The sequence below is a fragment of the Meleagris gallopavo genome, chromosome 2 (assembly GCF_000146605.3).
Source record: "Meleagris gallopavo isolate NT-WF06-2002-E0010 breed Aviagen turkey brand Nicholas breeding stock chromosome 2, Turkey_5.1, whole genome shotgun sequence".
In the NCBI taxonomy this organism is placed as follows: domain Eukaryota; kingdom Metazoa; phylum Chordata; class Aves; order Galliformes; family Phasianidae; genus Meleagris; species Meleagris gallopavo.
In genome coordinates, this window is record NC_015012.2 from 6,393,505 (window position 1) to 6,407,089 (window position 13,585).

General features: G+C 42.7%; 1 long non-coding RNA gene across 5 annotated transcripts in view; it reads left to right on the forward strand.

The window, feature by feature from the left end:
- The window catches only part of LOC104909502, a 157,067-nt gene that overhangs the window by 142,866 nt on the left and 616 nt on the right, over positions 1 to 13,585 (forward strand). For 4 of the 5 annotated variants that reach the window (XR_002111543.2, XR_002111545.2, XR_002111547.2 and 1 more), the window contains one exon: positions 473 to 4,576. This is a non-coding gene — a long non-coding RNA (uncharacterized LOC104909502). Of the gene's footprint in view, positions 1 to 472; positions 4,577 to 13,585 lie in introns of those variants that run through there. The other variant, XR_002111551.1, reaches the window with a different exon arrangement.

Here is a 13,585-nt window from a genome sequence, read left to right on the forward strand (position 1 = left end):
TTTGAGTTGATTTCTGCATAGGTGTTGTTAATACAAAGCCAAAGAGAGATTTGTAGGTTAAGATGTCAAGCAGCATTAAAATGTTTCAGTTTCATCCTCTTAGTCTCAGGCTCCTCTGTCCAGCTCCGTGTAGAATTTAGATCATCCAACTCAAACCCCATCTCCTCAGGGAGCTGTGGGGTGCTGCACTGCACTCACTCTTCCACTCACCTCATTTGCTTTGAAAATGTGCACTCCATTTTAGCACGTGGTCTAGGCATGGAGCAGCTTTGCAGGGGATGGGCGGCAAGATGATGCTCATCTTGCAGATGAAGTTCAGTCAGGTTGTCCTGAAAGGACAGAGCGTCTCAAGGACCAGTGACGCCAGGGGCATCCTAGAGCCCCATTCTATCTCCCAGGGTGGCATTGCTAGAATGTAGCCAAATGCCCAACCTTGCATTTTGCTTTACTTTGTGTTGTTCTTTCATCATAGGCTACTGGCATCTCTGGTGCTATTCCCTTTTCCCATCCTGAGCGTGCACGGAGCCATTCCCAGCCAATTGGAGCTCTTCCACAAGATGGTGCCGAGCACCGTCGCTCACAAGTGGTGCACAATTGAAATACTGCACACTTCCTCCCAGGGAAGGAAGAGGTAAGCCAAGAAAACAGGCCGTGATAGTCAGAGATATTTAATATACAAATAAGAAATTGTTTCATAAGTATCTTATAAAAGCTCCAATTTACTTCCCAATATTTTAGCAGATTATCTCAACGAAAACAGCAGATGTATTTTGGAGCGACGAGACAAATGTTTAGTGAAATTAAAGTTATTCATGTGCAGTCACACAGGGAATATTTGCATGATATTTTACTAATTGCTCCAAAATCTGACTTGTAGCAAATAAACAGAGGAAAAAAAATAAGCCAGTGGAAAGATTAGCCCCAGGCTTCTCTGCCTCTCTTCTAAGTCCTCACAGCCTTTCTTCAACTGCTCAACTTTTTTTCTCTGGAAGCACAATGTTATTTCCCAGGGTCCAATCACTCTTCTCAGGCCCTCTGGATTTTCCCCCGCTACCTAAATCTCTTCCCAAAGGGTCCTATTTTCATCTTCCCTTTGAGCCCAAATTTCCAGTTTCTGAGTGAAAGGCATCCACTGCTGAGCTGGCGTGAGGGAGAATTTTCTTAAGTGCAGGGAAAACACTGCTATTTCATCTAACACATTCGTGTAGGATTAGCAATGCAGAAAAAACTAATGCCAAAGCAGTGGAGCGCTCATTGCAGCCAGGAGCTCAGACTGGAGTTCCTTCAGCCTTCTGTGAAGAGTTTCAAGTTACGGCAGCAAAAATCAAGTTGTCATTGCTGCTTGTTATGACATTATTTTATGTCAGATCTGTTTATTTGCCCTCCTGGAAAAAGAGAATGTATTTCAAGACGTCAAAATATTTTGTTTGCCTTCATTCAGTTGCAAGAGAAGCCTTAGGTGAGGTAGGAAAATGTGCGTTTATCACATTTTGATGTGATGTATACAACTATGTATTTGTATATGCTCTATACTCCCAAACTGAAGGAGTGCTGAGGATGCCAGACAACAAGTTCTGGAAAATTAGCCAAGGTCAGAATTAAAATTGACATGTCCTATATAGAATCTTTATGGACTGCGGGAGCACGTGAGCAGCTCACTGGGGGTGTCAAGCCGCCCTCAGTTTCACAGAAGCACTGCTTTTTGCCCAAGGTGTGGAGTGTCTAGCAATGGTGGGTGCTTGTTGGCTTCTTCCTATCAGTCACTGTAGGTGGATATGAATTTTTTTTTGGATGATCTCTAGAGCTACGGCTCAAGAGTTGTTGTCCATAGAGGAGCAGGGGCTCCAAGCTGCCATTCCTCACAACTGTTACATTCTGGTTTGGCTGAGGCCCATCAGTTCCTGGTGTACTACCTGTGCTGCACACCTCCTGGCTCATTCCACGTGGGTATGCAGAAACCTTCTTCTGCTGGTCGTGAGGGGAGGTGAATGGGGAGTGTTGAGCTTTAGACATGGGTTAGTGCCAAGGAGTCCATAAATCGTCGGATCAGCCATATATCCAAATGGTTCCTCAAGTACAGTAGTTCCACAGGATCAGTTCCCTTCTAACCTGATCTTTTATGTTTTAACTTGCAGTAACGCAAAAGTTGACTACTGCATGTTCTGAACAAAAAGGTAAAACCAAAGGGGAAAACAGCTGTTGTTGTTATGGTTCTCTTTTTCTTTAAAGAGGGGTTTTCTATTTCTGATGGTTACATGTTGAACTCACTTTATTTGGCCCCTCCCATTTTCAGGTCACCACAGGAATATGTAAAAAGGAAATGTTTTATTTTAACAGAGTTGAACAAAGTACACAAAACACACCCTTCCCATTGCCTGACATTCCTCAAGTTAAATTGCACAGCCCAGCATAACTTTTCCTCTTGGTCTTCTATTTCATTGAAAAGGGCCCAAAATGTAATATTCATGCAGGAAGCATAAATTGTATTGCTGGAAGCAATAGCAACCTCGAAGCAAAATCCCTCAGGATCACTGTGCTCAGGAGCATGCAGGCTGCTCCTGGACCAACAAGTTTCCTCAGTGCCGTGCTTGTGTCTTTGCACAGTCTAAGCTATAGGATTTCTTTGCTGCATGGTTTTCCTGGCATTTTGGCCCTTGTGGACAGCTCTTGGTCTCAGGAGTAGCTGCTAGACTCTTGCCCAACCATCCCACTCTGGGCCATCCCTTTCAGTATGCATGAGTAACTCCCACGAATGTAAATAAAAGTTATGTGCACGCATCAAGGGGAAATGGATCCATTTGTCATGGCTCCAGACAAGCAGCATCTCCCCAAGGAGCTACTTATGAGGCTATTGAGAAGCCAGCAGTAACGCGTGATAGGCTGCACCTTCTTCCATGTGTGTTGCAGAAATTATTGGCATGTTGCTGATGTTTACGGCGAACAAATAGTTTATTTCTGGGCTAAGAAAGATTCCAGTGTAAATACTCAACTGGCAGCTAGCTGGAAGTTTGCCACTTGAAGCTAAAAGGCCCATGACCAATGGTGTCAGATTAACATTTCCAAGTTGGACAATGTACAAATGGTGTTCTTGGACTGGAATAGAAATAGATGAAAGTGGTCTGCTGCAGTGCAAATAACAAACTGGCAACCAGCTGGTCATTGGAAAGAGAACATACTATGGGAATATGCTTTCTGCAGAAATACTTTATTTTGGAGATAAGCATTAACAATAAGAAGATGAGGCTCATTTAACAAGAACCATATGGTCTCATCCTGCTTTTATTTCACTCAGTAGCAAAGCTCTGATGATCTTTTGTGTGTGCAAGATAGGGGTTGCTGTTTATAAATAAGCAAAACAGATTCAAGGTAGTTGTTCGAAATTAAAAAGAAACAGTAATGCCTGATCTACTGTTCCTTTTTAAAAGGTATGAAAGGGATAGTTTTAATCCACAAAATGCTATTTCAGGAGACTGTAAGTGAAAGGAAGTGGGATTAAAGGTATTTGTTGGAAAACAACTTCTGATAAAATCAGGCGAAGATCCACTCAAGATTGAGTTATCGACCAGTGTGAAACCAATACACAAATTTCTCCAAGCTGATTTGTGTCTGGGTTCATTCCATAAAAATGTTTGTATTTTTGTGGTGAGGAAACAACACCCTTTTTTAAAGTAGTTTTAACTACACAATTTGTTCTATTAGCAACTTAATCAGAGGTAACAGCATTTCACACTCCTGTTTCAATGTAATAGCAAAATTGAGTGATGCAAAAAGAAAAAGCAATCTGTGGGAACTGCACTGGAAAATCCTGCTTTGGGAGCTTTTCAAGGATGTAAAACATTGTCTAGAGCTTTTTACTTTTATGGGTAGGAAGTAAAAAAGAAGCAAAGAGGGGAAATCTCATTCGTACCACAGTTGAAAGTTGCAGTAAAAATGATAAAACTCATCACAGCAAACTAATTTTTATTTCATTTTATTTTTTTACAGCAGCTGAACTTTGTTGTTTTGGTTGCAAGAAGGCAGCTTCATTTATCGTAAAGAAAAAAATTAAGATTTGAACATGGAAAAAGTATGCAGATCTTGTACTCAGCAAATCACTTCTCCCTTTGGAGATAAGTACTAATCCCATTGATTTCCGTATGCTTGAAGACAACTCAGCAATATCAAAATGGCATTATATTACATATTTAGATATGTTACAGAAATGCTGAGTCATGGTCTGAAGCAGTGATTGAGCAACTTGTGAGAAGGCAGGGCCAACCCAGGGGAACTCAAGTGTACGCAATGTACGTGAGCGACCAGAAGGTGTGGAGCCAGACCTTATTTAAGGGTTAGTAGTGAAGACAAGGGGGTTTTGTTGGAGATCCCTATGTACTTGAGGTCTTCTGAAGGTAAGCAGATTCTTTCCTTTGTTTTGTGTCTGTTGCTGTTGCATTTGAGCATGTCCTTACTTGCTCCACCCTAAGACTTCACTACTATGCTCTCATTGTCCTTGCTTTATTTTCCATTGCATTACAGCATTATGAGATGTGATGCATTTCTAACTGGTTTTGCTGCCAAAGGTTATGAGTTTTTCTTTCCTCTTTGTATTAAAATATAGCAAATAGTAGAAGCTGAGGGAAGTGATAAACAATCATAAGGGTTCACGTGCTCAGTTCAGCTGTCTTAGTCTCCTCTTTTCACTTTGAATACCTATTCTCCTTTCTCAGTACTTTTCTTGTTATCATAGCAAGACAGCCTTTCAGCCCTCATCTGAAAAAAAAGCAGGTTTCCCAGCCTGTATTTCTCTACACTGGGAGTTATTTCAGGGTGGACCAATGGTGAAGGCAATACTGTGTGTGCCCTACTGGCTGATTGTTTTCATGATGGATGTGTATATGAAACATGGTCCTCATCCAAAGCCTTAAAATACTGGGAGGTTCCTGCTACACAGTTTAGGGCAGTCTGTACACAGGTAAATCCAAGTTATCGGGATTCAATTTTTCCAAGTTTTCAGTAGTTTTCCAGCAAAAGTGAATGAGAGGTGACTTCTGCTTGCTCTATGTTTATAGGAGCAGTATTCATTTGCAATGTTATGGGTAGGCAGCTCTGCTCCCCAAGAAGTGGGGCTGTGCTGCCTCACCACCAGCTCCCCAAAACTGGGAGAGAACGCTCAGTCCTCTCCCTTTATCCTGCTGACTCCCTCACTTTTCTCCTCCCCAAGCAGCAGGGATAGCTGAAGGAGCCTGTCATCCTTTTATTGCTGTTTCTAATAAACACATATGGTGATGCATATAACAATAACAACAGCAAGTTGCTATTGTTCCACACACGGCCATATGTGGGCTGTCCAGTGGCTCAGCGCGGCGCTGCCACGAGCAGCTGTGCTGTGAGCACTCAGGAATGTCGATAGCCCAAAAAGAAAGGAATGACTATAAGGATTCTGAGCCTCGCAAATAGTGCTTCTGCTTCACGTGCTGCTGTTGCAAAAACAACTTCTTGAGTGTCATGTGCCAAAAGTGTAGATGCGGCGTTAGTCACCACAGAAGTTTCTAAGATGATTAAATTGCTAACAATTGAAATGTGGAGGCTTAAAAATTAGCTGGGACTCTGTTAAAGCAAGCTTTGTAAACTAAAACGAATATAAAAACTGCATATATATGTTCATATTCGTGTGTATATATGTGTGTGAGGTGTGTATATTTATACTGTTTGTACTTCCTTTTGACATCAGAGATGCAGAAGCGATGGTTGCAATGCTTTGCCTACATCAGTGTTTCTCACAGTCTTTTAGGTGCTTCTTTTCCCAGTGTTGTATTATGCAGTGACCTGACAGAAAAACAAACAGCCCATCTGCACATCTTCATCCTTCTATGAGCTTGCTGATAGGAGAGAGAGACTGCAAGTGAGAGAAGAGAGAAATAAAGCTTAAAAGCAGGCAACCTTTTTCAAATTTGGACAAACACCATCAGGCAAGCATATCTTTATTTAAGCACTTGAATAATTCAACTATTTTTTAAATTTCTTTTAATGAGATGCTGAGACCTACTGTAAATAAGAGCAGAGAGAGAAAAATGTAAAGGATCCAAAAGATCGACTACTTGCATATGTCTCTGAGCACGGAGTTTGGAAGTTGTATTTGAATATCAAAATGTGAGTGGTTTTGGTCTGTGTTTCTGATGCAGGGCAGGAAGTCCTCAGCACTGCACTCCTTTTGCTCCTTGCATGCATGAGTTACCTGTATAATGGGGTGATTTCAGAGCTATGGGAAGGGCTCCTGGCTCACCAGGAGGTGTGGCATCTGCAGTCACAGAGTTGTGTGCTGGGTCCAGGTACTGGGAGCCATGAATGTTTTTATCAAGTCCACAAAACCACGAACATTTGAATGCTCAAACATCCTAATAAAAAGCACAACTTTTTAGCATCTGCATGACTTACTTTTCAATATTGTACACAGTAGCCCAAGAAAGAAAAGAAAGAAAAAGGATAACTTATATTTACTCCAGCTTAGGCAGTGCTCTCCAATGGGTAAAGCCAAAATGCCTGTCCAATCTTTCCTGGAGTAACAACAGGACAGATTTCGCCCCCCGTTAGATACGTATGGCTCTCATTTTCTTCAGGCAGTGGTGGCTAGGACTTCAGAAATAGCCCGTGCTGAGGCCTGATTCTCAGAGGTCCTGCATATCCCTGGTTCCTGTTGGCTTGTAAGTGATGTGCAGCCTGAGGTTTTGCTCATCCCTCAGATGAAGCTTTCAAAACTCGTGATGTCTCAGCATGAGTCAGTGTTTTATGTAACCCCAGCTTGCATTCCTCCAAACTCCTCCTGAGCTCGGAGTGCTCCAACAGCCAATCTCAAATTCCTCTTCCTCGCAGCTGACAGCATCATTCCCTGATTGGCGGCACAAGAGGTTCCTCAAGCCCTTCCCAAGGTTTTCTGGAGCTCTGACACAACTCTCTCGAGCACTGGGGGCCTGGATTGCTGTCAGGAGCAAGGCTGGGGAAAAGCTGGGCTGAAGGAGGGAGTCCCAATGGGAAGATGGTGACTTTCTTATACTCAAAACAGAAATGGCCATTTCCAGGTTTTTAATCTGTTTTTGTAATGAGATTTTTTTTTTTTCATGTTTCTAGAGGAGAAACAAAACAAAAAAAGCCCTCACATTTTTAATGGAAACATGATAGGAAGGGAAGACAAGTGAGTCCCACTCACTTCTGGTGGAGCACCTTGAGTGTCAGCTTTCTTTCATGACCCAGCTTACCATGCTAGAGGTGGGCACCCAAGCAAGCTTCAGGAGTGGCTTAGTATACCCTAATTATTTTTCACCATTCTATGTGAACACATTGAGAAATATGCACTGAAAACGAGCAGATGAAACAGCAAGCGAAAGCAGGAAACTAAACCCCTCCCTTTCTTCCATCCTGGTTGATTTGCAGTTGAAGAGTGGGATATCTTGGTTTCTGGCTGTGATTTTCTATTAGTCATGATGTGTTATAACCTAAAACCTAGAAGAGTGGCCAGGTGCTGGATCAGGTTGCTCAGAGAGGTGATGGGAACCTTGTCCTTGGAAACACTCAAGTTCATGCTGGACAGGGCTCTGAGCACCTATTCAAGCTGCAGATGTACCTGTTCATTGCAGGGGGGGTTGGATGAGATGACCTTTGAGGGTCCCTTCCAACAAATGATTCTATCAGAATGGCTGTCTTTCTCCCTCCAAAGATAAAGCACAAGTTGACTGGAGCAATGGCTTTTGGATGTTGAGTTGAAGACATTGCTGTACTGGAAACTTTTAACAATGTGGGAGAGCAGAGCATGAGGAAGCATTCCTTGTTTGATAGAGTCTGAGATATTGCTGGGAAGGATACTGAGGCAGGGGGATGGGCATGGCACCTTCTCTAAGCAACTGCAGTATTTCGTGGGCTGCTCCTGCTTCCTGTGTTCGAACAGGGCTCTGAATGAATTTATTCATAGTAGCTGGAAGAAAAATGGAAAACTGAATAAAATCCCTGGGGATACAAGGTATGTCATGAACTTCCCAAAGTTATTTACAAATGTTTTCTGCCAGTATCAATAAATCCCTCTAATTTCAGGATAGGCTACATTAATTATAGGTTGGCATCATGCATGTAAAGGTTGCTGAAAGTTATATCTGCAATCTGTCATGTTCAAATTGTGTGTTCATATGGAATATTTGTTACTTTAATACGTGGGCATACATACGAGCAGCAAGAGCATCCATGATGTTTTAATAGGCTTTTATTAGTCGTACTCTCCTTGTAATCTTGTTTTACAGTATGTGTGCTCAATGTGTTTGTGTCTATGCTCTTCATGCACACATCGTGGGATGCCAAAACATCATTCTGCTTCCTTGTTTCCAACCACTTAGTCAGGCATTTGAATGCTTTCCAAATCTTGTTAAAAACCAGAAATAGCACTATCACTTCTTGTTCTTGCTGGGCTGCGCAGAAGGGGGCAGATGGAGCAGGGCTGGGGGGAGCAGCGAGGGGGTCCATGGGAGGTATGGGACCCAAGGTGAGGGGCAGAAGTAGGAAGAACCTTGATGCAGCGAGGCCAAGGTCTGCTCTGGAGCTCTGTGCTGGGAAAGTGGGCCTGGGTTTGTTGCAATGATGCTCCATGTGATCTGCCTCCAGCTTACAGGGCTTGTGAACCAACACTTCCCTGTCCAGAAATGACAGGGCACTCATCTGAATTGAAGAGGGTTGGCTGTATTTAAATTTTATGCTACATCTGTTTTCCTTGCTTCTTTTTTTTTTTCTTGGTTGTTTGTTTTGTTACTTTTTTTTTTCCCCAGGAAAATGTGAGGTAATTTTTTTTTTTTAGAATCCATTTTATTTTTCCACAGCTTCATTTTTCTGATACTAAACTAATCAGGCAGACTCAACCTAGATTCAGTGGGTGCTGTGAATGTACATTTCTGGTGAGGAAATAATTGCTCTTGAGAATATTTCAGTCAAGTATTTCAGTCAGGCGCATCCTTCCTAGAATCTTGTAATGGGCTGATACTTCTACAGAACATGTTCTCACTGTTTTGTTACTTTTTTTTTACTTAAAGTAGATGCTTTCTGGCATGTATCTCTTAGGTAGTAAAGCATCAGTGTTGGTTGGAGCTTAGAAATAGTGCTCTGATTTACAAAGAACAATATCCACGAGTATTAATTAATTGGATGTTCACTGCCAGCAAAGGGACACTGATTCCCATGGACTGCTCTTGCAGATTTGGAGCCTCCAGTGTCTGCTGAGACCACACCACAACCACCTACGTCACAAGGGACCACTGGGGCATTGCCTTGCTTCCCTTTCTCCATGGGATGGGAACACCTTTCCTGATTATTTCAATGGGCCAATGTCTTTAAAGGCTTCAGTGAATGCAGCTAGCCTCTGTAGCTGTAAGAAAGAAGGATAAAAGTAACATTGCCATCTACAATAACTTATTTTCCCGCTGGCTTTCCCCTCCCAGCTTCTTGCCCAGATGGCAGGCTGGATTCAGGGCCTTCTTGTTGCTCCAAAAAGCAAAGGGCATTGGTGAACCACCCCATTTTTATTCTGTGATCAGTGCATCTAGGGTGGAAGACGTGCCACATGGACGCATTTTAAATTGCAATTGTGAAATGCAGTATGCAGTATATATAAATATATATATAATACATATATATTTATTTGTTTATTTATGTTTTTAAGCAGAAGAGCAATGACCCCATTTAGCTCAAGAATAATGCACTCTTCAGAAGTGAAATATATTTGATAATAATGACAGTGGGGGGAAAATATCTCTTTCATAAGAAAACCTGATATGTAAACACACAATGCAACTTAGGGCACATCTTCGTTTCACACTTGAGAAGTTCATGCAAGTGAAGAAAATTCCGAGTTTTTTTTTCCCACCCCCAAAGAAACATAATCCAGAGTTTATATCAGATGGTTTATGGGAGTTTATTGGAATATCCAACAGGGTTCATGTAGTGTGTCATAAGGTAAAGCCTGTTCGTTGGTGATTTACAAGCAGTGTGTGCCGGTGTTACTGTAATTTATAGACCACAGATGGTCAGGGGGTGCCCCTGCTGACTTGGAGCTGAATAAGAAGCTGAGCCCTGCGTGTCATCTGCTGCGGGTACCTCCGGCTCACTTCCCCACATTAGCCCTGGTGGGGATCTGCCTCCCGACTTGGAGGGTCCCAAGCCCTCTGCAAAGTGAGGTTGCTTTGGGAGGGGAGGAACAGCAAATGTTTAAGGGTGGGGGAAAAAGAGCAAAAAAAATGAGAACACTGGAAACAGCACTGGAGGAAAATTGGTTTTTACAGCAACAGCCTCCCTTCTCAAGGTTGGTACTTCTTGATGGACTTCTGTCACTTGTTAAATGGAGAAGGGGAGAACGTCAAACCCCCCTTCTTAATCTGTTCTAAGACAAACATCTCCTCCACCAAAATTTATATATATTCATAAATCTCCCTTGTAATGAATGACCTTTAAGATAGATCCTATCTTTGTTCCCATTACTTTACCCTTTTAGGTAATTGCTTGTTAATGGCGTTCTGCATTTTGCTAAGACTTACGCCAAGTTTACCCAAGTCTTTGCTTCTTTAAACCTTGTTAAATAATTGCCTCATTACCACGGAACCTTGTGCTGCTCGCATGGGGACCCCTGCTTGTGGAGGATTGTGTTTTGTCAAAGCAGCTGGGAGCTGGGAGGACACTTTGGGGTTCTTTCCATGCTTGACACCTGTTGCCAAATGCAGTAAGAAATGCCTCCATGTAAACACACATCCTAGTTCACAAACAATTGAGTGATTTCTTTCTTCTCTCCCAGAGATCAAAGGTGTAGGAGAATTTTGTGGCTTCTCTAGTTAATAATGAGAAAAGAAGAAAAACATTTTCTTTTCCTTATCCAGAGGATTAAAAAAAAAAAAACACCCTATAGACAAAAGGACCAGAAGGAGAGCTGTAATGGAAATAAAATTGACAGCCTCTCAAAACTCAGGTGGCATTTTCCTTTTCCAGTTAATTACAGTTTTAATTACACGGCTTCTTGTGACTCCTTGATACCTAATAAACTAGACTCTGTGGGGCGGCAAAGTTGAGTTTTGCTTGAACTGCAGGTGTAAGGCTCAGCATGAAGCATAAATCAACTTCTTAAACATGTTCCCAGGGTGTGTTCAGGCTTTTTCTTCCTATTTGCTTGTAAAAAATCACATCTTTTCACCACTGTTGGTTAAAAAAAAATACGATTGGAACCACAGTACTGCAAGTATTAGCTTTGTGTCTTGGGTTGTAGGAATCCCTTTCCAGTAGGCAAAAAAAAATAAAAAAAGGGTTGGTTTTTTTTGGACTTCAGCCTGATGGTTTTTAAAGGAGTGCTACGTTACCTGCATTGCTTCTCTCATTATCCTTTCTTTCTTATTTAGGATAGAAACGGGAAATGCGCTAAGGACATGAAAGCAAGGGGAGATTGGGCTGTGGAAAAGAAGGGCTGTTCAGCCCACAGGCAACACAGGTTGGGTTCGCCCTTTGTGTGCTGCCCTGTGGGTTGCTGCTGCCAAAGGGTGGGAATAGACATGGTCCTCACACTCCATGTGTCTCAGTCGTGGTGATGCTGAAAGCATTTTGGAGACATGGCACTGTAGTGTCACCTGCTCCATGCTGGTGTCACTGCCACGTAGACTTCTGTGCAAGCCCCAGTCCTTGGGAGCCCAGAGCCACAGGCCACTGAGGCTTTACGGCCCAAAGCATGAAGCCAGAGCAGGCACGTCCCAGCCAGGCAGCCCAGCCTGCCTAAACACTAGCCTCAGTGCTCAGATCTAAAGGGGGATGCCAAAAAGTCCAAAACCCTGCCGCCAATCCAGAGGGGAAGAAGAAGAAATCTTCCACCCTTCCAACCAAATAAAATGTCTTACCATCTTTTTCAATTAGTCCTGGTTATATTTTTGTAAGCACACAGAGAGGCAATTACAGAGTTTCATTTTTTCCAGAGTGGGAAAGGCAGGGCAGAGCTAAGGGAGTAAGGGAAAGGAGGGGGAGCAGGAGTTTAAAAGAAGACACGAAAGCCCCAGACATGAGTATCTTTCATTCTACCACTCCAAGAGGCATGGAGAGCAAGAACAAAGAAAAAAAAAAAAATATCTAAAATATTTTGGTTCACAACAATGAAATGAAGCAAAACTTCCCAGCTGAATTGGAGTACACGTTCTGTGTGCTCTGCAGTGTTTCCTATGAAAACTTCTAGGCCAGCAGACTAAGACCAGTGTGGTTACAAGGGCAGGGGCCTGGTTTCTCCATGAGTTGAGCTGCCTGCCCCTAGCTCCAAAACACTCTTGGTGCTCAGGCACTGGCAACGTGGCCTGAAGACTTGCAATGCATCTCCAGCATGGAAAACACTGGAAGGCTGCATTTAGTAATGGCAGAACAGACTGCATGAAGGAGCATTCACCACAGAATGACCCTGTTGGGAAGGCGGCCTGGAAGAGTTTTCCTTTCCAAACTGATCACCAGTGGTGAGAATCCCATGCACATCTGCACAGGTCTGTGCAGCACAGAGCATGGAGAAGCAACAGTTGTGTGTAACAAAGGCTCAGGAGATCCAAAAGATGTCGAATAAAATGTCTGAGGGGAAAATATATGCTAGCTCAGGGTTTGGAGGAGACTCAGTGTTTCATGAAGATCCCACCTCGAGGACACGTGACAGCAATGGCAAAGGCTCTGGAAGATGGATGTGTACCCAGCCAAGGAGCACAATGGGAAGATCCTTTGGGGATCTATTATTTTCTGGTTCAGCTAGTCCATCTAACCAACCAGCCTGGCTTGTTTTTAAGCTAGACCCTCTCAAACTCAGCCCGAGCTCACCTGAGCAATCCTAGCTTTCTAACTTTCAGGGGGAATGTGAGTTATGATTTACTGGATCGCTATGGCAAACACAATGTAATAAAAACCTGACCTGTCTGATGTGTATGGGCTACCGTATTATAAATATTTAATAAGCTGTATGGAAAGAAAAGAACTATAGGGGTTACAGGAATCATATTAAAGCAACTAAGTAAATACAAAGAAGGTTAAAGTGTCTAACTCTATACGCTTTAAAGACTAAAGCAAACCAGATCTCTTTCTAGATTCTTTTTCCATGTACAGCGGTAACTGGGCTGCATAAAAATAAGGCGAGTATTTAAAGACAGGAAAAAAAAAAAGAGAAAGATCTAAGGCATTTGTTTGGCATTGATAGCAATTTCAAAAAAGCCCTGGAACATTTAAAGAGAATTAGAAAGGATTTGGCTGGAATCAGAGGGGGAGCACTTCCCATGGCTGGGTGCGTATTTGGGTATCTACAAACTGCCTACGTCTGAACGAGCAGAACAGCCTTGATCATCCAGGGCTTTATAACCAGAAGAAAAAGGCTCTCCTGTTTGGGCTCTTTTTTTCTCACTCACACATATCCAGATTTTCATTCTTCTGCCTGCTCGATGGTGAAGTAACATTTATTTTGGCACGGAGCTTGTGGAGTACTTGGAAGGGCCCACCGGGGTGAGAAGATATGGTGCACCCGCTGGGGCGAGCAAACCTGCTCTACTTTGGGAATCTTTTCAGGGGGATTTTTGTTTGGTGGGTTTTT